Genomic DNA, 26,144 nt, shown 5'->3' on the forward strand with positions numbered 1-26,144 from the left:
CCTTTTGAGTCCCTTTATCCTCTCCCCCCTCACCCTTCACAAGTCTGGGCCGCTTTGGGATAAGCACTTGTCCTTTTGTTCATGATTCCTACAATTATGGCTTCATGACTGAGAATGGGAGCAACCACCAGCTGAGGAGAAAAAAATAAGTGTGTTTCTTTCTCTCAACAGCACGATGCTATAATTTGAGTTCACAAATATCTCAGGAAACTAACAATGGCAGGCGATAGAGCTTGTGCTTAACTACTGTTCGTTCGTGTGTGCTCTGTGGAAGAGAGGCAGTGGGAGAATGAGGACGGCAGGGGATCGTAAGGATTGTGACTTAAACACTTAATGAGCCAGAGAAGACATGTGTCCAGGCAGGATTTGGCCCCCGGGTGCCATTTTGTCCCTTTGGCAGCCAGGAGAGCCTCTTAGTTTGGTGAAGAAGTTACAGGAGCCTGAGATGCATGTCTCCGGAGTATGGAGGCTCTAGCTGGGCTTCATCCTCATCTCTCTTTTTCTCTTTTCTGAGAGATTATGTTTTAATTTTGCTGCTCTTCTTAAAGAAAACCTTTGCTATCCATATTTCTCTCGTGGAGCAAGAGGGGCTTGGGATGTTGAACCCTGTTAAGGGCTCCAGGAGTTGAGTGGGACTGACAGAGGCAGAGCAGGACTGGCTCCACTGCACAGCTTGAAGCCAGGGTGTCAGCTGAGAATTGAGACTCAAAAGCATCATCTGCAGGATCTGGGCAGGTGAACAGAACATGGCACAGAAGCAGAGTTGCCAGACCCAAGGATGGAAAGCAGGGGTAGAAGGGGTGGTCAAGGGGTGGTCAAGAGGTGCCCGGGGTGCTGAAGAACAGCCCAGAGCTTTACTTAGCTGTGGATGGGGAGGGAGCTGTTGAGCCAGCCAACCTGGTCTGGACAGTTGTTGATGGTTGACCCAGAGACGTAATCTAGGCTAAATCTCCTGAAGGGCCTGTATCTTCTTCTCTCCTTTTACACCACTTAGGTGATAACTGAATCTTCCTCAGGAGCAGGAACATTATTTAGTACGCACAGTTGATGTCATCTGGCTTCAGCATTATGGGTTAGACAAGACAGGGTCACTCTGCTTCCAGAATGAGGCCAGAGACTTTGGGAATTCCTAATGATATCCTCTATCGTTCTCTCTATCATTATCCTGGACGCTCCTGGGATGATGGGCCTGATTATTCATACTTTTCTTCTCTTTATTCTCTGAGCTGATTGAGAAATAGGTAGTGGCCTCGCAAAGTTCAAATTATCAACTTTATTCCTGGACAGGATTGCAGCCTGGGCCTGTGGCCAAATGGTCTTCCTCATACTTTTCCTTCCAGAATTTTAACTTCTACCCTTCCCAGCCCCCGTCTTAGGCAGACCTGCTGGACAGTTGCCTCTGGGGTGCTTACCATATGGAGGAAGAGGAGAGCTTGAGTCCTGAGGACAAGCCACTGCTAAGGAGGGAAGGGGCAAGCCATCTGAGGACAGTGACGTTGAACACCATCCAGTGTAGCAGTGGTTCTCAAAGCGTGGTCCCAGACAAGCAGTATCAGCATTAGTCCAGAACTTGTTAGAAATGCAGATTTGTGGTCTTCAGCCTAGACAAACGGAATCAGAGACTCTGAGAGGTGGGGCCTAAAAGTCTGTTTTAATGAGCCCTCCTTGTGATTCTGTTGCAGTTAAAAGTTTGAGAATCGTTGCAGTAAAGGAATGAGGTTCAGTGGACCCAAGGCACTTTCCCTCTCACCTGTGAGATAAATCAGTTCCCCTTCTTTGGAGGAGAGTGAGACAACAGTCTGTAGAGAAAGAGGCCAGGGTGCTGCTTTAACAATAGACTCTTGTGGAAACATAAGGTAGGAGAATGGGTTTCCCCCAGGAGATAACCCCCGCCCCGCCACCCCCCACCCCACTCATCTCCCCCACATAGTCTGGGAGGGACCAGCAGGTGCTAACAAAGACTTTTTTTAAATGCCCCTTTTCTCATCTGTTAATGTTTATCTTTTCTATAAAGGGTGAAGGAAAGGAGAAGGAACGATGAAGGAATGAATACAGGCAGAGAGAGGAGGAACACTAAAAGATACAGAAAGAAAATAATGAAATGGATATTTCTTCCAACACCATTCTTTACATATGTTTTGTATTTTATTAAACTTCTGGTCTCTGATTTATTTCTCTAGTTGTGACGCCAACTACAGGCCATTTGACTGTGATCATCTGTCATCAGCACGGACTCAGGGCCGCTGTGCTGTTTGCTTCCTAGTTGTGTCTATTCAGTTTCATGTTACTGAATTGTGGATATTGTTCAGTGACATGATTTTTTATGTCCTTCGTATTCACCTGCCAGTTGAGATTATTTAACTTGCTTTGTAACCTTGAGCAGCTGCTTCGGTTTTGTTCAGCAGTCTTCAGATTGGGATGGATGCCTGGTTAGCCACTGAAGAACTTGAGAGATGGCAAGAACTGATCTCAGCAGGCATGTGGGTGGCATTTCATATTCTAAGGTGAAAGAAGAGAGAGATTTCCTGAATGCTTGTGCTTGGGAAAAATCTCTTTTGCTTCAGCCAACCTTTTTAGAGGTTTAGAACAAAACTGTGTCTCCTCGGGTACATAGAACCTCAAAGAGGTTTGGATTCTATGGTTGCTTTTATTCATTTTCCCGCAACACAACCTCTTATAAACACTCAATTCCATGCAGTCCAGAGTGGAAGCTTATTTCTGTTAAATATTTAATCTTTCCAGACACGGTTACAGGAATGAAGAACACTAAAGAATTCAAAGTGTCTCTACTTAAAAGTGTTTTGCTCTGACTTCATCCAAAAATGGAATTATGGTGGTGTTAACAATCAGAGTAACTGAATAGTTCCTATGTTCCAAGAACTCCTGAATCTGCATAACAACCCCAGGGGTAGGTAGATCTTGTCATTCCCTCTATACAGATGAGGAAACTGAGGTACAGAGGACTTAAGTGACTTGCCCAGAACACTCCGTCACCTGCATTTCATGGTTCATGACCACTTTCCTCCATCTTTAAAGCTGACAAAAGTGGATCCAGCCCCTTTCACACTTCAGTCTCTCCTCCTCCTCCTCCTAGTTCATCTCTCTTGTCCATCAGGCAAAGGTTCTGTGCTCTTAAGGAATTCATGTGTTAGATTGGGCCTGTCGAGATTTATCCAGGGTAGCGTCCCAACGTGCATACCCTTAATTACATCTGTGAAGTCCCATTTGCCATGTGAGGTAACATATTCATGGGTTCTGGGGGTGAGGGCAAGGGTATATTTGGGGGCAGTTATTCTGCCTGCCACAGATACATTGTCTGCTTTTGTTGGAAAATGAGACAGCAGTGGTTATCACCGCCAGCAAGGCTCCAGGCATTAATGTTGATGTGTATGAGAAAATGTGATTTAACTGGATATTTTTCTAAATTGAAATCATCTCAGGGCCAGGTTCCAAAACAAGTAGTTTTAGAAAAGATGTTTTGGGACTTTTGTGTCATCAGGCGGAGCTGCAGCAACACTTGTCTCTGTGTGTTGCAAAGGGAGGTAATTCACATTGTGTCTGCTTCTCTGGTAATTTAGATTCAGAAAAAAATATTACGATGTGAAATGGGCACACTCATTCAGCCAGGGTGTTTCCTTCAGTTGCTCATTCCATGCCATATGCCCTTGTGCTTTTACACCTTCGTTCATGCCCTTCCAACTGCCTGGGCTGCCCTTCTCTCTCTCTGCCCATTATCTATAATAATGCACATTCACAACAAGTTTTGACACCTACTCCTTCTGTGAAACATTTTCCAAGTTGCTACTGTACGGCATGTACTCATTTTTCCCAGTAGCTGAATTAAGATGGTAAAAAGAATACATGTCATCTTCCAGTCTTTCAAAGGCCATTTTTGAGTTCCTCTCTCTGATGTTTTCTTCCATAAATCTGTACAGAATTAAAGAAGCCCCTGCAGCATCTTGGACATAGTAGGTACTCAAAACTACTTATTGAATTGATTTGCAGTACTGAACTTACGTGATTGTGTTTGTATTGTGTATACACCAAAGTTCTGCAAGATATGTATATTTATTCATGTTGTTAACAAAAGGAGATTGCTAAGAATGTCTAATTTAAGTGAATAGAACTGGGATTGTTAGAGATGAGGTTTCCAATTTGTCTTTTAATGGCTAGGTCAATTCATATTCTGTCAGGTTACCTAGCAGTATATTGGGGCAAGACAGTGGGCTTTTTGTTTTTTGTCCATTTTTGAGCCTTTAGTTGACATTTACTATACATGCAGAAAAATGGAAAAATCATGAGTGTATAACTTGATGAATTTTCACAAAATTGATACTCCTATGAAATCACCTATATCAAGAATCCAGAATTACTACCAGCACCCTAGAAACCCTCCTGCTTCCTTCCACTTGCTGCTACTCTCAACGGAAATTGCTACCCTGATGGTTTAGAAATTTGAAAAATGGACTATTTTTAAGATATAGAAAGTAATTATTATATTGTGAAAATACTTCTTATAAACAAATTGCCAAGGAAATATACATGGATTTACAGAGATTTAAAAAAATGTGGCTCCTGGGGCCGTCTCCGTGGCTGAGTGGGTAAGTTCACATGCTCCACTGCGGTGGCCCAGGGTTTCGCTGGTTCAGATCCTGGGCGTGGACATGGCACTGCTCATCAAGCCATGCTGAGGCAATGTCCCACATGCCACAACTAGAAGGACCTCCAACTAAGATATGCAACTGTGTGCTGGGGGCCTTTGGGGAGAAAAAGGGAAAAAATAAAAAACTTAAAAAAAAAGAGAAAAAAGTGGCTTCTGCCCTGAAGGTGCCTTTAAACATGGAACAGTAAATTCTTTTCTAAATGTTCTTGCTTCATCAAATAGTTTGAGTTATGTAAACAGCTTTGAGTCAGATTATTATTTCCAATATTTGTTGAATCCTGTAGTGGTTCAAACAATATTTGTGCCTTGAATATTCACAAATTGTTAAAACTGTACCATGCACTTGGCCCTGAGCAGTGACACATCACTTTTCTACATAGTTTTTATTGAGATCAAATCAATATATTCTCTCTGGAATTTTGGTTGAGCTTCATGGTAGGTACTGAAGAGGAAGCTATTGTCAGCAAAGGTGGCAGACACCATACTGCCCATTTTATCTGTCTGCCACAACACCTCCCAGCAGAGTGGAAAGTGAAATTGCTTGTAACAAAATGGAATGGGTGAAATATTAGAGAAGTTGGATTCAGGGCTGTAAAGTCCCTCATTCTCCATTCTTTTTCTGTGTTCAAGGATGTTGAAGCATTATTTCTAAAAGTAAAACATTGGAAACCACCTTAGTTACCAACATGAATGCTTAAATATTGATGCAGAAATTTTCTACTGGTGTTTCTGCCTAATGGTCCTAGTTCTGCCATCCTATGGCCATATAGAGCAAGACTAAACCTTCTTCAATATAGATGCCTTTAAAATACTGAAATACGTAAGAGTGTATTGTTGACAATCATTGGGGTGTAACAGACTGTATTCATTTAGAGCAGGCAATTCGACATGTTCTGACAGATGTATACACCCACAAAATCCTCTCCACAATCAAGATGCAGAACACTTTCATTACCCCCAAAAGTTTCCTTGTGCCCCTTTGTATCCCTCCTACCACCCCTGTTCCGGGCAACCATTTATCTGCTTTCTGTCACCATAGATTAGTTTGCATTTACTAGAATTTCATACAAATGGAATCATACAATATATACTTTTTTTTTTATAACTGGCTCATAACATACAGATCCTGAGCTTTTTCTTTCACTTTGTGAAGCAGTTTTATAACAGCCATTCTTTACTTTTATGGAGCTATCATAAAAGGTGTTTCAGACTTCCTCTTCAGAGAATTAACCATTTGGTGAGAATGGATTGGATCATAGATTTTATAAGTGAACCTAGTCTTGCCTCACTCAAAAAGTAGAATTGGACTGTAACCCTTGAGTCACTTTCAGTCTTTAACATTCTTTAATTAATTCCATATGATATTTCCCATTTCTATTCAAAGGTCATTTTGTACATTTGCTTGAAATTAGTCCAGTGACTGAAAAAAAAAAAAAAAAGTAGTAGGATGTAGAGTGTTTTTGTTTTTAAGTTTAATACAATTTCCTGATTCTTTCCGGGACTCTCAATGTATACTTGATTGCTTAATAATTTTTTCACATAGTGAAAACAAAATTGCCATTTCAAAATTAAAGTAGCAAAGGAATATTTATAAAAATAACATAAGACTTCATAGGGCAGTCCCATTCCATAGCTTGAGCGGGATCTAAAGGGTGAAGTGAATAGCCTGGTATATTTTAAGCACCACAGTCATAATCAAACAGAAATGGTGATGACATCTACATTTTTGCCCTTGATTTTTTTATAGTTGCAAACCACACCCATGTTGCAAATTGGCCTTTCTACTTGAGACCAAGTTCTGAGATTAAATCTGTAGTAGTAGGCAGAACCCTTCAGTGTAGAGTTGTTCATTTTCTTGGTCAAACGCTGACTTTGGCAGAGGATTATTTGCAGATAGAAAGACTGAATTTTAAATCTTCTGAATTGTTTTCTTGGACCTCCAAATCTCAGGTGATAAGACCAACAGAAGCAGGTATGCAAATTTTCCTCTTATGTTAATAGCAATAGTATGACCTCGGATTCTAGAGCTGCTTTTTTATATGATTGTTAAATTGAGATAAACCCTTTATGGTTTTTTGTTTGTTTTTTTAGTGCATTCTTGCTTTGGGGTTCTAGGTGGCTTTGCATCATCAATGCAAATAGTAACCATAGTGTGAAGGTCACATAATTCTTAATTCTCTCAATTTTTTTTGTTCCGAAAACTATTTTTTCCTTAAGCGATGCTTGTGAGGTAAGAAAGGACTGTCATGCTTTATTCAGGATTGGATTTAAAAAATCCATAATTTTTGATTTGGCTTTAATTTTCCCTTTAGAAATGTATGTAGATTCTTAGGAAAATGCTAGAGTGACGGAATATACTTTCTCTGTGCTATCTAGGATGTATATGTATTATTGCTTTGAAGCTGTATTCTTTTGGTCTGATGAGACAGCTCTTCCAGTCTGTAGTTTAATCATGGGTAAGCAAAACTCCTCTTTTTCCTAAAGGGATTCCATAGATATGGGAAGAGAGGGTATGGCCAGTGCCAGGGATGTGGTAAGATTGTATCCACGCGTTTGGAGTCTGAAGAAAATACCTAATTTGAAATAAATTCTTTGTCATCATTTTTGTTTTTCTACATTTTTAAATATCAAATGTACTAGAGAAAGTGCTCTTGCTTCAAAGCTTTTTTCACTGTTTCATTGAATTTGGGAAAAGTTGGAAGGCTTTCAGAAAGACGGTTTCCTTTCCCTATAAACAATGTACAAATAAGCATGTTGCCTTTCACTTGGAGTATTTTCATGGTTCCTGAAGTTGGCTGGAGAACCCTCTGTCTGTACCCTGCACAGTCCTGGAAGCTGTCACAGCCTGACTTTAGCTCTTTTCTTCGTAAAGCAGAAAATGAGTGGTTGCTAGCCTGTGTAAAGCTGAGAAGGTCTTGAATGATGCATGTCGAGGAAACCTGGATACCGATACTGCTGGCAGTTTGCATAGAGCTTAGTGCCAAAGAATTAAAGACTCTTGAGTTTTCTTAAAAGAGGCCAGCTTTTAAAAAGTTAAGCATGTTTCCTTTGTGCAGTGACCTGAGCTCTCAAACCTAAGTAGAAAGTTAAGACTTATCTGCTCAGCTTTGTGAAGCAGTCAATCGTTTAAATGTCTTTGTACGTGTCATAGAATAGAGTTACTGGGTCTGTGGCTCCTTGTAGAGAAATGAACACATCATGAGCAATTAACTCTGGAAAGTGAGAACCATGGACAAATTTCACATAGTTCTTAAATCCTTTATGGCTTGCTTAGGAACCAGAATTCCCCTTCTTGAATTAAGTCCAGAGTCCAACAAAGGCTGTGCCCTGGTGCCACCCTTTCGTAATGAACCAGCCAAATGCTCAATTGTGTGCTTGTGGATGAGGGGGATAACATTCCTTTATGATCCTCAGTTTAGATCAGCTTACTACCCAAAGCATGATATTTGATTACCCTTATTATGTTACGTTCCATAGCTACAAATGTTACTAATGGCGTGGCCTTATCTAGCCATTAAAAAAGTCCACGTTCATGCTGACTTACCGCCAGTGCTGTAAAAGGTCCTATGGCTAAAGCGGACCCCAGTAATAGGAACCCGTGGAGAATGGACAGGATGGTTAGGTGTGCACTGCAAGCACACACATCTTGAACTCCTGAATGTATTCCACTTGAGTGCCTGACTGCCTGTTGTTTCTTCTAAGTGCCGATTTTAATCTCTAACGCTCGGTGTGCCTGGGCCTGAATTGCTTTAAGAATTATGAGAGTTTCCTGGCCTTTTCTGACTACATCTGTCTATTCGAATTGAGATTTTTAGGGTGCCTTTTCTCTCTTTCCTTCCAAATGTTTCCAATCAAGTTCTCAGTCTTGCAGAATGGAAGAGATGCTGGCATTAACTGGTAGTAACAAATAGTGGGGCGAATGGCCGCTGTCCCTGTTCCAGCACAGGTGGGAAGTGGAGCCTTCTTCCTGGAGCAGTGGCCTCCAGGCGTTTTTCATTGCTCTGCTCCCATCAGTAAAAGCATTTTGTGTGTATACACCATTTCCAAGGTATATTCCTCAAATTTATTTTTTATTCAAGTGCTACTTAATGTATATGTTACATACAGTAAAGCATATATAAAAATAAATTTGAAAGAATAAGATGATTTTTAAAAATGTGTTGGTTAGAAGGATTGTATAATATCCTTAACTAATATCTCATGGTACAATATGTACACAGGGTCCTGTTTATTGTCAATGGCAGTGTAAAGCTGTATTTTACACAGTCTTGATAATTTTGAATTCTTTGTCCAACTTGTGGTCACATTTGCCTGTTTTATTTTCTCGTGTAGCTGGTGAAGATTCCTGTTAGGAGTAGAGCTGTCAGCTCCTCCATTTTCTTGTGCTAATATGACTAGTGTAGTTTCAAGACCCTATTTCTTTGCAGGCATCTTTTAAAGCTACTTGGCCGTTTAGTGAAGATAGGTTTGATATCAGCTAGGTTATATAATCCATCAGTCTGCTCAACCAGGAGTACACAAACTGCAGGGCGTCAGAAATGCTGGAAGTGAATGAAGGCGTGACGGCCCACTGTCCCCCTCTGCTTCCTGGAATGTCCACTCCTCTCCTGGGGTATCCCTTCAGCTATTTGTGACGTGAGATCATCAGTCATAAGGACCAAGTTAGGATGCTAGTGAAAATACGTATGTTAATCATTTGTAAATCTAATCTCATCCCCTAGTATTTCTTCATGATATTTACTTCCTGCACCCTGGTGGAGAACATTGTCCCTGGTCACTGTGGTCTCTCAGGACATGGGGTGTGGCCTGAGTTTTCTCATCTGTAAACGGGGTTGGACTGGATGACTTTTAAGGTTTTTATCTGGGGTTTTACCTCATTTAGTTTCCTTTTATCTTTCTGACTAGTGCATGCCTATTAACTCATCCTCACGAGTAACTAACTTCTCACTGCTAGGAGGTTGTTTCTATAAGGAATAATTTTCAGAAATATGAGTGACATATTAGAATATGCTTTGTAAGTTACGATTTTAGAAATATCTGTTACACCCAAACCACAACTTTAAAAGTCTCCTTACTTTCCAAGGCCCACCCAGCTTAAACATTGCCCCTTGAGGAAGATTTTTGTCAGACCCATTTTGAAGTCTGTACTTCCTCTTTTTCCTGTATACATACAATTCTGTACATTTTTCAGACATGAATCATGGTTTTATGTGCACATGTTTGCCTTTCGTGAGGCATAGGTATTTATTGCTCAGTTTTAGACCAGCAAGCCTTGCTGGCCAACTGATTGCTTTTCATGGAAAATGTTGAAGAACGCTCTTGAGAACATGTTCTCCAAGAAATTATTTTAAAATATTTTCTTTCCAAGGGAACTTTTCGGAAAACTTGGGGCTGGAGTTTATAACCTGGAGCCTGTAGACCCCTAGAAGGTCCAGGTGGGCTTGAGGGTGAGGTGTGCAACCATAAACTCCCTGAAGTGACATGCAAAATTCAGATCTGTGTGCATTCTTCTGGGGGGAGGGCCCATAGCTTTTTATCAAAAAGGCTAAAAATCAAAAGACCTTTAAGAATCAAGCCATAGGGGAAATATAGGAATTTCAAATATAACCTATTCATCTAAATTTATGTTTACTTTCTAACTTGATTTTCATCACTTTTCTATATGTTTTCAGCTCTCTACAACATTTAGTGACCTTATTATGAATATCAGTAGTAGTATTAGCAATAATTAATACCATACCCTTGAAAACGCCATGCTTTAGTCCTACTAACTTATGTACTCGTGACATGGTCTTGCTTGTGAGTGATAATTCTTGTTGAATATAATAAATAATATTTTACTTCTTAGAAAAAAGGGAGAATTGGGGGTTACATTAGAATTGATAAAGTAAAAAGAACCACATAGAGAATTGTTTTTTAAACCTCTATAGTAGGTCATCTAATTTCAATGTCTACATAAAAGAGGCTCAGATCTCTTCCTTGAATATCACGTGGAAAGATGATTCCTTGGTTTCCTTGAAAATCTATTTCATGTCTTCATTGCTCTTGGACATTCAAGAGTCAGTGTGGTTTATTGAGAGGAACATGGGACTGGGACTCAGGCACACTGAAAATAGTACCAGCTTTGACATCTACCAGCGGATGGCCTAGGCTATGTAGGTTGACCTCTCTGAGTCTGTTTCCTCATGTGTAAAATAGGAATAAAATAATATGAGGAAACAGATACTACTATTATGGTGCATATATATATATATACACACACACACATATGTATTATTATTTTCAGTTCTGCTTAACTCACTGGATTGATGTGAGAGTCAAATGCAATAATATATGTGAAAGTGCTATATAAAGCTATTGAAAGCACTTAAGTGTGAGACTTACTTCTCTTGATAATGGCGCATTTTCCTTACAATATCACGGTGGTCTTCCTTAGTCTTTGGTTTTAGGTCATGAAGAATCAGTTTCAAACTTGTTTTTTTTTTAAAGATTTTATTTTTTTCCTTTTTCTCCCCAAAGCCCCCCGGTACGTAGTTGTATATTCTTCGTTGTGGGTCCTTCTAGTTGTGGCATGTGGGACGCTGCCTCAGCGTGGTCTGATGAGCAGTGCCGTGTCCGCGCCCAGGATTCGAACCAATGAAACACTGGGCCGCCTGCAGCGGAGTGCGCGAACTCGGCCACGGGGCCAGCCCCTCAAACTTGTTTTTTTCACAAAGTTAAGGTAATTACTATTGACTAAGAATAAAATCTCTAGTGAATTTCCCCTGAATAGTCAGACTTACAGGAAAAATCCACCACATTAAAACACACAAACCGAAAACATTGGATCAGCCAATTAATGTTATTTTAAGATACTGAAATTAACTAAAGTAAAATTTTGTAAGATTTCAAAAGTTGGGTTGGCTCAGACTCACTCTGTAAGCAGAATCATTAAATTCCCTTGTGGCAGGTCCAGAGCACCTTCCTGGGCCCACCCTCCTGTGGAGTAGTGGAAACATGGACCTTGACACCATCGTTTGAATTATATGACACCAGTGCTAACCCGCTGAGTGATGCTGGGCAAGTTACTTAACCTTAGTGAGCTTGAGTTTCTTTATCAGTAAAAATAGATGTAAATACTACTTTTCGGGTTGTTTTAAGGATTAGAGATAATTTATATAAAGTGCCTGGCACATAGTAGATTCTCTTCATATGGTAGATAGTATCAACTTTAAAAAAAATTGTACTATTAATTCCGTGGTTGCATTCCTGTGTCCAGGCACGTCTGTTTTAGCCCTGATTCGTCATTTAACCTTTCATTCTAGGAGCGCTTTATTTAAGCCTGAGAATGAATCCTGCCGTACTTGAACTTTTCCTCTGTATTCCCAAATTGAAATGTTAACTTAGGAGAGTTGCTACATAATTTGCTTTAAAAACAGGTTTTCTGCTGTATTTTCTTAAAACCAAATGAAGAGGATGGTTAAGTAAAATGCTTTATAGAAAGAAGGAGCAGTGTATACGGTTTAGGATGTGCGATAATGTAATATTTAAATTTCCTTTCATATTTTTACTATGAAATAATGAAACATGCAAAAAAATAGTGAAAATAATATACACTCACGTTTTCTCTACCCAGATTTAAGAAATCTCAGCAATTTGCCATTTGTTTTATGCATCAGTTCTCTATTTTCTGTAAGAAGTAAAACATTAGAGATGTGACTGAAGGCCTTCCCCCATTTTCATCCTTCCCTTGCCAACAGTCCTGAAGTTGGCGTATATTAGTCTTCCCATTCATCTTTCTGTATTTTTCCATCAATAATACAAAGTACTATTTTAAATGCTTTAAAATTTTCACAAATGATACCTGCTATGTACTTTTCTCATTAACATGTATTTCTAAGATTTTCTCATTTTAATACAGATATCTACTTTATTTTAACTGTTGTGTAATGTTTCACTAAATGAATATTCTATAATTATCTAGTCGCCTGATGATGGAATTCAGGTTGTTTCCAATTTATCGATACTATAAACAATGCTGTATTTTGGTATGTTTGTACAAGAGTTTCTCTGGGATAAATTCCTGGAAGTAGAATTGTGGGTCATAGAATATGCGTATCTTTACCTCATCCAGATACACCACTTTAGAAAGCAATGTTGGCAATAAGAGCTTCTGATTCCTTATATCCTCTCCAGCACTTGGTGTTACCATCAGTTTCATTTTTGGTAACCTGATGGGTTTAAGGTATTAGGTCATTGTTTTCATTTGCTTTTCCCATTTTATGTAGCTGTTAAGGTAATGTTTAAAATTGATGGTATAACTCTATTAAAAAAATCATACATGTGTCCAGCTGTGTATATACATGAGTATTTGTAAATTAAAATAGTCCATAAGGATACCTCCCAAGTACTGGAGTTGTTTTAGATTTTTATATGGAGCATGAAATACTTTCTAATTTATAAACATAAAAAATTTAAATGTATGGTTTAGTCTTTTGCTTCTGTCCAAGATGGAGTACCAGGGACTGAATTTACCCTCCTGCCTGAAACAACCAAAAAAAAAAAGACAAACTGGACATAATATATGAAATAATTTTTAAAAACACTCAAAATCAGGGGCTGGCCCCGTGGCCGAGTGGTTAAGTTCGCGCGCTCCGCTGCAGGCGGCCCAGTGTTTCGTTGGTTCGAATCCTCGGCGCGGACATGGCACTGCTCATCAAACCACGCTGAGGCAGCGTCCCACATGCTACAACTAGAAGGACCCACAACGAAGAATATACAACTACGTACCGGGGGGCTTTGGGGAGAAAAAGGAAAAAAATAAAATCTTAAAAAAAAAAACAAAAAACACTCAAAATCAGACAGAAAAGGACAGTGATCTTTAAGACACAGGACGTAAACAGCGTGAGTCCTACAATTACTTCATTTACAGCCTTGAGAGAGTGTCGTGGCTGCAACTCAGGGAGGGGATGATGAGTATAGAAGGCCTTCGAGATGAGAATATAGGGAGACAAAGGCAGCCAGAGCTCACAGCACACACACAGGAAAGAGGGAACTCCACAGATCTGCGGAGGGTCCCCCTCAAGTAGTCAGCAGAGTTCTGATCAGTGCATGTGTGCCAGGAAACTCCCCGGAGGCCTGGGCAAGAACCACCTGAATGGATTAAAAAGAAAAATGCTTGGAATGCACATGGAGCCAGGAATAGTGCCTGTTCCCATCAGCCGGACTGGAAAAAAAAGTAATAATTTACAGGGTATTGGTTAGAGTACTCAGAATCATCTTGACTCAATAGTGGAGAATAATTAACCCTTAAAGCATGGTTTCTCAGTCTCGGCTCTGTAGAAGGTTTGGACTGGATAACTCTTTGCTGTGAGGGGATCTCCTGTGCATAGTAGCATGTTTAATAGCATCTCTGACCTCAACACACTAGATGCCAGTAATACCTCCTCAGTCACGATAGTCAGAAATGTCTCTAGACGTTACCAGATATCCTCTGTGAGCATAATCATCTCCTGTTGAGGACTGCATCCTTAGACTAAACTCTCCGCTGGTCCTGCCTAACAAAACTCAAAATGAAGATCCGAAAGGATCAAACTCTTTCCAAGTGATTTAACTGCATCTGAGAACAAAGATCAAGAATAGTGGTAGGGCATTTTTTGCAGAAATGGAAAAAAAGTCCAAGATTTATACGGAATTTCAAGGGATACCAAGGAGCCAAAACAGTCTTGAAAAAGGACAAAGTTAGAGGCCTCACACCTCCTGATTTCAAAACGTACTACAAAGTAACAATAATCAAGATGATATCGTACCGACATATAGATCAATGGAACAGAGTAGACAGCCCAGAAATAAACCCTTGTGTTTTTGGCCAAATGGTTTTTGACAAGGATCCCAAGACTACACAATGAGAAAAAGACAGCCTGTTCAACAGATGGCATTGGGAAAACTGGATATCCACATGCAAAAGAATGAAGTTGAATCCTTCCTTTATACCATATGCAAAAATTAACTTAAAATGGATCAAAGACCTAAAACTGTAAAATTCCTAGAAAAAAACAAGGGGAAGAGCATCAGGACAATGCTTTTGGCAATGATTTCTTGGATGTGATGCCAAAAGCACAGACAACCAAAGCAAAAGTAGACAGATGAGACTACATTGAACTTAAAAACTTCTGTTCATCATAGGAAACAATCAACAGAATGAAAAGGCAACCTGCAGAATGGGAGAAAATATTTGCTGATATAGCTGATAAGAGGTTAATATCCAGAATATATAAGGAACATCTACCACTCAACAAAAAACCCCGTGAATAACCCAATCAAAAAATGGGCAAACGACTTGAATCAACACTTCTCTGAAGATCTGCAGATGGCCAACAAGCATATGAAAAGATGCTCAAATCATTACTCATAAGAGAAATGCAAATCAAAGCCACAATGAGATATCACCTCACGCTCATTAGGAAGCCCAATATCAAAGGGGCAGAAAATAAGAAATGTTGGTGAGGATGTGGTGAAATTGGAATCCTTGTGCACTGCTAGTGGGAATGTAAAATGGTGCAGCCATTATGGAAAATAGTACGATTCCTCAAAAAATAAAAATAGAATTACCGTTTGATCCAGCATTCCCACTTCTGAGGATATATTGAAAATAATTTAAAGCAGAACGTCAAAGAGATGTTTGCATACCCATGTTCATTGAAGCATTATTCACAGTAGTCAAAAGGTGGAAAAAATCCGAATGTCCATCAGCAGATGAATGGATTAAAAAAATGTGGTATATAGATACAAGGAAATATGATACACCTTAAAAGGGGAAAGAAATCCTGTTACATGCTACAACGGGGATGAACCTCAAGGACATTATGTTAAGTGAAATAAGCCAGTCACAAAAGGACTGTATGATTCAACTCATATGAAATTTTTTTTTTTTTTGAGGAAGTTTAGCCCTGAGCTAACTACTGCCAATCCTCCTCTTTTTGCTGAGGAAGCCTGGCGCTGAACTAACATCCATGCCCATCTTCCTCTGCTTTATACGTGGAATGCCTACCACAGCATAGCTTTTGCCAAGCGGTGCCATGTCCGCACCCGGGATCCAAACCGGCAAACCCTGGGCCGCCAAGAAGTGGAACGTGCGCACTTAACCACTGCGCCACCAGACCGGCCCCTCATATGAAATATTTAACGTAGTCAAAATCATAGAAACAGAAAGTAGAAAGATGGTTGCCAAGGACTGGGGGAAGGGAATGCTAGAGTTTGGATATAGAGTTTCCGTTTTGCAAGATGAAAAAATTCTAGATATCTGTTGTGCAGTAATGCAAATATACTTAACACTACTGAGTTGTAAACTTAAAATTGGTTAGTGTGGTAAATGTAATGTTATGTATTTTTATCATAGTAAAACAAATAATTATAGGAATGCAAAAATATCAATTACCCAACAAAGTAAACTTTACAGTGTCTGTCATTCGATCAAAAATTGCCTGGCATGCAAAGAAGCAAGAAAATATGACCCATAATGAAAGGGGAAAATCTATAAACCAAAAATGACCAAGAACTGACACAGATATTAGAATTCTCAGACAGTGGCATTAAAACAATTATTACAGCTGTATGCCATATGCTTAAATGAGTTAAATGGAGACATAGAAAATATTTTAAAAGACCCAAAATGAACTACTACTTCTTTTTCTTTTTTTTTTGGCGAGAAAGATTGGCCCTGAGCTAACATCTGTTGCCAATCTCTTCTTTTTTTTTTCCTCCCCAAAGCCCAGTGCATACTGGTATATCCTGGTTGTAGGTCATTCTAGTTCTTCTATGTGGGATGCTGCCACAGCATGGCTTGATGAGTGGTATGTAGGTTCATGCCCAGGATATGAATTGGCAAACCCTGGGCCACTGAAGCAGAGCATGCGAACTTAACCACTTGGCCCTGAGGCTGGTCCCCCAAAGTGAACTTCTAGAGGTAAAAACTATAACATCTGAGATCAACAATACACTGGTGGGTTTAAGGGCACATTAGACATTACTGAAGAAAACAATAGCGATCTTGAAGACATAGCGATAGAAACCATCCAAAATGAAACAGAAAAGAGTTACAAAAAAAATTAAAAATATCGTCACTGATTTATGGGACAACCTCAAGTGACTTCATATACATTTACTTAGAGTCCCTGAAAGGAAGGGAAACGGAAAAAATATTTGAAGAAATCATGGTTAGAACATTTCCAAATTTGATAAAAAGTATAAACCCACAGATCCAAGAAGCTCAATTAACCCAAACAAAAGATACATGAGGAAAACTAGTTCACAGCACATTGTAGTTAAATTGCTCAAAACCAATGATAAGGATAACATCTTAAAAGAAGCCAAAGGAAAAAGACATATTACATACAGAGGAGGAAAGACAAAGATGATGTAAATTTCTTGTTGAAAACAACGCACATAAGACAGTGGAGGAACAGCATTAAAGTACTGAAAGAAAGACTGTCAACCTAGAATTCCACACCCAGCAAAAAAATCCTCCAAGAACTAAGATGAAATAAGGACTTTTTATACAGGTAAAAAGTGAAAAAATTCATCACCAGCAGACCTACACTACAAGAAATGTTACAGGAAGTCCTTCAGAAAGAAAGAAAATGATCCCTTATGAAAATATAAATCTGTACAAAGGAGTGAAGGGCGGCAGAAATAGTACTATATAAGTAAGCATGTAAGATTTTCTTATTATTTAAATCTCTTTAAAAGAGAATTGTTTAAATAAAAATAGTAAAATGTAGTATGGGGTTTATAACATACATAAAATATATAACAAAAATAGCATAAAGGACAAGAGGGGAAAAATGGAAGTATACCATTGTAACATTCTTATACTATATGTGAAATGGTATAATATCACTTGAAGATAAGCTGTGATAAGTTAAAGCTGTATGGTATAAACCCTAAAGCAACCGCTAAAGTAACAGAGTTAAGCCAAGAAAGGAGATAACATGGAATTATGAATAATATTTGAGTAATCCAAAAGAAGATAGAAAAAGAGAAAGGAAGGAAACAAAGAACAGATGGGACGATAGCAAGACGAGAGTCTTAAAGTTATCCATATCAATAATCACATTAAAGATGCATGGTCTAAACACCCCAATTAAAAAGGAGAGATAGATTGGGTAAAAACGCAAGACCCAGTTATACGTTGCCTTGAAGAAACACATTTTAAATGTAAAGACATAGGTTAAAATAATGGTAATGCTAATCAAAAGAAAGCTGAGCTCTGGCTATATTGACATCAGATGAAGTAGATTTCAGAGGAAAGACCATTTATGGGAATAAAGAAGGTCATTTCATAATGATAAAGGGGTCAGTTCATTATTTCATAATGATAAAGGGGTCAGTTCATTATTTCATAATGATAAAGGGGTCAGTTCATTATTTCATAATGATAAAGGGGTCAGTTCATTATTTCATAATGATAAAGGGGTCAGTTCATTATTTCATAATGATAAAGGGGTCAGTTCATTATTTCATAATGATAAAGGGGTCAGTTCATTATTTCATAATGATAAAGGGGTCAGTTCATTATTTCATAATGATAAAGGGGTCAGTTCATTATTTCATAATGATAAAGGGGTCAGTTCATTATTTCATAATGATAAAGGGGTCAGTTCATTATTTCATAATGATAAAGGGGTCAGTTCATTTCATAATGATAAAGGGGTCAGTTCATTATTTCATAATGATAAAGGGGTCAGTTCATTATTTCATAATGATAAAGGGGTCAGTTCATTATTTCATAATGATAAAGGGGTCAGTTCATTATTTCATAATGATAAAGGGGTCAGTTCATTATTTCATAATGATAAAGGGGTCAGTTCATTATTTCATAATGATAAAGGGGTCAGTTCATTATTTCATAATGATAAAGGGGTCAGTTCATTATTTCATAATGATAAAGGGGTCAGTTCATTATTTCATAATGATAAAGGGGTCAGTTCATTTCATAATGATAAAGGGGTCAGTTCATTATTTCATAATGATAAAGGGGTCAGTTCATTATTTCATAATGATAAAGGGGTCAGTTCATTTCATAATGATAAAGGGGTCAGTTCATTATTTCATAATGATAAAGGGGTCAGTTCATTATTTCATAATGATAAAGGGGTCAGTTCATTATTTCATAATGATAAAGGGGTCAGTTCATTATTTCATAATGATAAAGGGGTCAGTTCATTATTTCATAATGATAAAGGGGTCAGTTCATTATTTCATAATGATAAAGGGGTCAGTTCATTTCATAATGATAAAGGGGTCAGTTCATTATTTCATAATGATAAAGGGGTCAGTGCATTATTTCATAATGATAAAGGGGTCAGTTCATTATTTCATAATGATAAAGGGGTCAGTTCATTATTTCATAATGATAAAGGGGTCAGTTCATTATTTCATAATGATAAAGGGGTCAGTGCATTATTTCATAATGATAAAGGGGTCAGTTCATTATTTCATAATGATAAAGGGGTCAGTTCATTATTTCATAATGATAAAGGGGTCAGTTCATTATTTCATAATGATAAAGGGGTCAGTTCATTATTTCATAATGATAAAGGGGTCAGTTCATTATTTCATAATGATAAAGGGGTCAGTTCATTATTTCATAATGATAAAGGGGTCAGTTCATTATTTCATAATGATAAAGGGGTCAGTTCATTATTTCATAATGATAAAGGGGTCAGTTCATTTCATAATGATAAAGGGGTCAGTTCAGTATTTCATAATGATAAAGGGGTCAGTTCATTATTTCATAATGATAAAGGGGTCAGTTCATTATTTCATAATGATAAAGGGGTCAGTTCATTATTTCATAATGATAAAGGGGTCAGTTCATTATTTCATAATGATAAAGGGGTCAGTTCATTATTTCATAATGATAAAGGGGTCAGTTCATTATTTCATAATGATAAAGGGGTCAGTTCATTATTTCATAATGATAAAGGGGTCAGTTCATTTCATAATGATAAAGGGGTCAGTTCATTATTTCATAATGATAAAGGGGTCAGTTCATTATTTCATAATGATAAAGGGGTCAGTTCATTATTTCATAATGATAAAGGGGTCAGTTCATTATTTCATAATGATAAAGGGGTCAGTTCATTATTTCATAATGATAAAGGGGTCAGTTCATTATTTCATAATGATAAAGGGGTCAGTTCATTATTTCATAATGATAAAGGGGTCAGTTCATTATTTCATAATGATAAAGGGGTCAGTTCATTTCATAATGATAAAGGGGTCAGTTCATTATTTCATAATGATAAAGGGGTCAGTTCATTATTTCATAATGATAAAGGGGTCAGTTCATTATTTCATAATGATAAAGGGGTCAGTTCATTATTTCATAATGATAAAGGGGTCAGTTCATTTCTATAATGATAAAGGGGTCAGTTCATTATTTCATAATGATAAAGGGGTCAGTTCATTATTTCATAATGATAAAGGGGTCAGTTCATTATTTCATAATGATAAAGGGGTCAGTTCATTATTTCATAATGATAAAGGGGTCAGTTCATTATTTCATAATGATAAAGGGGTCAGTTCAGTATTTCATAATGATAAAGGGGTCAGTTCATTATTTCATAATGATAAAGGGGTCAGTTCATTATTTCATAATGATAAAGGGGTCAGTTCATTTCATAATGATAAAGGGGTCAGTTCATTATTTCATAATGATAAAGGGGTCAGTTCATTATTTCATAATGATAAAGGGGTCAGTTCATTATTTCATAATGATAAAGGGGTCAGTTCATTTCATAATGATAAAGGGGTCAGTTCATTTCATAATGATAAAGGGGTCAGTTCATTATTTCATAATGATAAAGGGGTCAGTTCATTATTTCATAATGATAAAGGGGTCAGTTCATTATTTCATAATGATAAAGGGGTCAGTTCATTATTTCATAATGATAAAGGGGTCAGTTCATTATTTCATAATGATAAAGGGGTCAGTTCATTATTTCATAATGATAAAGGGGTCAGTTCATTATTTCATAATGATAAAGGGGTCAGTTCATTATTTCATAATGATAAAGGGGTCAGTTCATTATTTCATAATGATAAAGGGGTCAGTTCATTTCATAATGATAAAGGGGTCAGTTCATTATTTCATAATGATAAAGGGGTCAGTTCATTTCATAATGATAAAGGGGTCAGTTCATTTCATAATGATAAAGGGGTCAGTTCATTATTTCATAATGATAAAGGGGTCAGTTCATTATTTCATAATGATAAAGGGGTCAGTTCAGTATTTCATAATGATAAAGGGGTCAGTTCAGTATTTCATAATGATAAAGGGGTCAGTTCATTATTTCATAATGATAAAGGGGTCAGTTCATTATTTCATAATGATAAAGGGGTCAGTTCATTTCATAATGATAAAGGGGTCAGTTCATTATTTCATAATGATAAAGGGGTCAGTGCATTATTTCATAATGATAAAGGGGTCAGTTCATTTCATAATGATAAAGGGGTCAGTTCATTATTTCATAATGATAAAGGGGTCAGTGCATTATTTCATAATGATAAAGGGGTCAGTTCATTTCATAATGATAAAGGGGTCAGTTCATTTCATAATGATAAAGGGGTCAGTTCATTTCATAATGATAAAGGGGTCAGTTCATTATTTCATAATGATAAAGGGGTCAGTGCATTATTTCATAATGATAAAGGGGTCAGTTCATTTCATAATGATAAAGGGGTCAGTTCATTTCATAATGATAAAGGGGTCAGTTCATTTCATAATGATAAAGGGGTCAGTTCATATTTATTTACCTAATAGCAGATCTTCAAAATAAGTGAAGAACTGCAGTGAGAAATCGATCCAAAATTGTAGTTCAAGATGTCAATTAAACAGAAGCGGTAGGCAGAAACTCGCTAAGGATATGGAGGGCTTAAACAGCACTGCCATCCTGCTTGACCTCATCGGTATTTGTAGAACGCGTCACCCAACAGCAGCAGAATACACTTTCTTTTAAAGTACACACAGAATGTTTACCAAAGTAGATCATATGCTGGGCCGTAAAGCAAGTCTTCATAAATTTAAAAGGATTCAAGTCAAATGAAGTGTGTTCTCTCACCACAGTGGAATTAAATTACAAATCAAATTAGAGAGGTTTATAAACATTTGCAAATTATTCTTAATTCCCAGGGATGAAAGAAGAAATTAAAAGGAGAATTAAGTATTTTGAGGTGAATGAAAATGAAAACATGGCGTATCAAAATGTGCGGGATGCCCCTAAAGCAATGCTTATGGGAACTTCACCAAATGGCCGTATTTGGAAAGAAGAAAGATCTCAAATCAGTGACTTCACTTTCTTCCTTAAGAAGCTAGAAAAAGAAGAGCAAAGTAAACCCAAACGCAGAATAAAGAAATAAAATGATCAGAGCAGAGATCACTGAGACAGAAAACAGAAAAACCACAGAGGAAAATTAATGAAACCAAAAGCTAGTTTTTGAGATGATCAATAAAATTGATAAACATCTTGCTGGACTGATTAGGGAAAAAAAAGAAGACACACATCAATATAAGGAGTGAGAGATATGACACCACTACAGACTCTACAGATATTAGGAGGAAGATGAGATATTTTGAACAACTTCATGCCAATACATTTGATGACTTAGATGAAACAGACAAATTCCAAAACTTACTCAAGAAGAAATAGATAACTTAAATAGCTCTATATCTATTAATGAAATTGAATTTGTAGTTAAAAACCCCACAAAGAAAACTCCAACCCTAGATGGCTTCTAATTTAAGGAACAAATAATATCAATTCTGTACGAACTGCCCCAGGCAGATAGGAAGGAATCCTTCCCAACTCATTAATGAGGCCAAAACTATTCTGATGCCAAAACCAAACAAAGAAATTACAAGAAAACTACGGAATGAACATTTACTAAAGAAAAATGAAAGCATATGTCCACATGCAGACTTTTATACATATGTTCATAGCACCCTTCTCTAATTGCCAAAATCTGTAAAACAAACTAGATGTCTTTGTGATTTGTCCATACAAAGGACTACTACTCAACAATATAAAGGAGTGAAATATTAAAACACACAACACCGTAGATAAATCTAAAAATATTTATGCTGAGTAAAAGAAGCCAGAAGAAAAGAGTATGTATGCCTGATTCTATTTATGGAAAACTCTAGAAAATGCAAACTAATCTATAGTGACATTAAACCCCATTAGTGGTTGCCTGGGAACAGGGAGAGAGGGGAGTGAGGCATTACAAAGGAGGCTGAGGAAACTCATGGGGGTGTTATGTTCACTGTCTTGATTATAGAGATGGTTTCAGGTGTGTATAGTGTGTCAAAACTTTTCAAATTTTGTGCTTTAAATATGTGCAGTTTAGTGTATGTAAATTATACCTTAAAGCTGTTAAAAATAATTGTATAGTTTAGAAAATATGTTCATGAAAAGTTGTAATATCTTGGGGAAAGACTTACAACGCAATATTTAAAAGTAAATAGTTTTGTATGTAAATTATATTTAAAAAACATATGAAAAGCCTATGTAAGTGTAGTCCAAAAAGTTAACTGTAGTTTTCATGTGTGTATGTGCTCAGTATATAGAATTAAATACAAAAGAACAACAAAAGAGAAAGTTAAAGGTTATCCAAAATCCTATCACTGTGCTGTTACTTTTTATCCATAGGTAAACATAATTCCAGACATCTCTAGGTATATAACATACGGAGCTGTTTTAAATGCACAAACTCTGTCTTTCTCCATTCTTTTTCCCTCCCTCACCCTCCTGCTGTCACCGTTCCCAGAGAGGCTGGCCAGCCTCATCAGAATATCTGGTTGGATACAATTAGTCTATCCAGTGTGAATATAGGAGGCCAGGACACCTCTCTCCCTCAACCGTCCTCCCTGTCTTCCCGCTTCACCTGAGATTCTGAAATTCCTTTAAAGAGAATAGAGCTTTTTAGTCTACGATTAGGAAAGTAGTTTTAAGCTTATAATTCCCTGGAAGAGGCAATAAATTAGTGCCTGACCTTTTGCATAGGCTCTCCCATCTGATCCTGACAACCCTATGAGGTGGGTATTATTACTTCCAGCACTACAGGTGAGGTCCAGAGAGGTGAGATACCCAAGATTGCGCAGCTGGTGAGATGTAAAGCCGGCAGTGCATCCTGGAATTGTCAGGTTTCAAAGCTCAGTGGAAGGCAAGAGGCACAGGGTGCTGAGATGGAAGGCTGGGGCTGCTGCTCTGGGTTAGGGCAGAAATGCTGACTGGAGGGGTTGGTATCGACCACAACCCATGGCATACTTAACTGGGCTGTGAGCAATGTCTTTGGAACTTAGGGACACAGTGATATTTCAGGGCTGGCAGAACCATGCCTGCTTTAAAAAGACTGTCTGGGTGTGGTGTTGAGTATATGTGTTAAACTCTAGCCATATCATCTGTGTCTTTGAGGCTCATTTTGGAATGTAATGATAGAGCACGCAGTATTATATTTGTTTTTTTTTCTTTTGGAATGAGGGAGTTTGGCCCTGAGCCAACATCTGTTGCCAATCTTCCTCTTTTTTTTTTTTTTTCCTTTGAGGAAGATTGTCCCTGAGCTAACATCCTTGCCAGTCTTCCTCTGTTTTGTATGTGAGATGCTGCTACAGCATGGCTTGAGTGATGTGTAGGTCTGCGCCCAGGATCCGAACCTGCAAACCCCAGGCTGCCAAAGCAGAGCACACGAACTTAACCACTATGCCACCAGGCGTGCCCCTGTATTTGATTTTTTAAACCTCTGTAGCAAGGTTGAATTCTCAGGCCTCAAAATTTAGGCATGTAGGAAACGTCTTTATTTTTCTACAACAACGTAGTTTCTATCATCAGTACCCACATAGTGGAAAACTTTTCTAGTCATACAGGGTAGAACTCAGTCCTTTAAGGCTGAACTCAGTTTCGGAAATCTCATCATTTCATGGCATGGGTGTGAGGGTGAGGAATTTAGTTCAGGGCTGTTGCTCTGATGGTGGCTTCTGCTGAGACACAGTTCCTGTCTAGTCCCCTGCTGATGTCTGCATTCCTACTTGGTCTGTGGTCTCTGCAGTGCCCCTTCATTCAGACCCTGACTCCCCTTCAAATCCTCCTGGTTTAGTAGTTGAATAGTGGAGGGTGTGGAGTAGGGGGGTTATAAAACAGAAAGTGACCATTCAGCAATTTCACCCGTTATGCTTGAGATAACACTTTGTCTCTCCCCAGTTCCCTCTTCTCCCTGGAACACTTTCTGGGTCGTTTGTATTCAGAAGCTTCTCCCTCCTCTCTTCCTTCTTTGTGTCCAGACCACACCATCTACCCTGTGATACCTCTTGTAACATCTTACAGATGATCTTAACGTCTTTCAACATTTTTTTTTGCTGAATGTTATTGATTACACGCATAACATTAACATGGCTATTTAACTTACTGTTTGTGTTTCTTACATCCCCCAACTAGTCTGTAAGTTCCTGGAATGCCTGGACCAGGTTTAAAACATCTTGATGCCCTTCACCGCACTTGGTGTTGGGCTAAGTGTCTGGTTGGTCCTCAGTAAATATTGGCTGAATGAATTTAAACTTTTTGAATACAGAGTATAAATCTAATATTTCTTTTATATCTCAATATATTTTTGAACACTGAGCAGTCATAATCTACTTATCTGTAATGGAATTGAGTCATTTTATGTTATTCTTTCTATATGTATTTCCAGTGCCCAAGGAAGCCTAGAAAAAACATGTGTGCTACAGACTACTCATTGAAAATGATGTAAGGTATTGATTAAAATTAGCTGGGAGAATTTTATAGCATGGGGAAGATAAAATGATTGTATTACATAACATGGTACGTCAGAGATAGGAAACAATACAAGGCCCGAAAAATGAAAGACTCTGCCAATAGTTTTTTTTCTTTTTTTTTTGCTGGGGAAAATTTTCCCTGAGCGAACCTCTCTGCCAGTCTTCCTCTATTTTGTATGTGGGTTGCTGCCACAGCATGGCCACCAACGAGTAGTGTAGGTCCATGCCCAGGAACTGAACCTGGCCCACTGATGCTGAGCTCACTGAACTCAACCACTAGGCCACAGGGCTGGCCCAGGCCAACAGTATTTTTGATGGCAATTGTTCAAGAGAATGTAAGCAAACAGTGGGTAGATGAATTTAATTCACTTCTCTGAGACTGAGGGAGAAAAACTACACTGTTCAGGTGATTCCCCTGAGCTTATGTTTGGTAGGGTTTTAATGATTTTCTTCACTTGCATTCATACAACAAATTGTTATCAAACATCATCTATGGGTAGGCAATGTATTGCACACTCAGTATTCAGAGATGATCCGAGAAAAGGTGTTTCCTATATTCCAAAATGCATAGTCCTTGATGGAAGGAGGATGGACACAAGATACGGTGTGCAGAATGGCATTAAGCAGAGTGTTGAATGACTTTCTTTGGCGTTGTTACTGAGGGACACAGCT

The 26,144-nt window shown here is 38.1% G+C and overlaps 1 protein-coding gene across 4 annotated transcripts in view; it reads left to right on the forward strand.

The window, feature by feature from the left end:
- Positions 1–26,144, forward strand: part of PLS1 (plastin 1) — a 109,592-nt gene that overhangs the window by 14,096 nt on the left and 69,352 nt on the right. For 2 of the 4 annotated variants that reach the window (XM_070576262.1, XM_070576265.1), the window contains exon 1: positions 6,451–6,635. The exons of the other annotated variants lie outside the window; for them this stretch is intronic. The gene's annotated coding sequence lies outside the window, so the exon portion shown is untranslated. Of the gene's footprint in view, positions 1–6,450; positions 6,636–26,144 lie in introns of those variants that run through there. 4 annotated transcript variants of the gene reach the window in all.

This window comes from Equus przewalskii, chromosome 15 (assembly GCF_037783145.1).
Source record: "Equus przewalskii isolate Varuska chromosome 15, EquPr2, whole genome shotgun sequence".
NCBI classification, from domain to species: domain Eukaryota; kingdom Metazoa; phylum Chordata; class Mammalia; order Perissodactyla; family Equidae; genus Equus; species Equus przewalskii.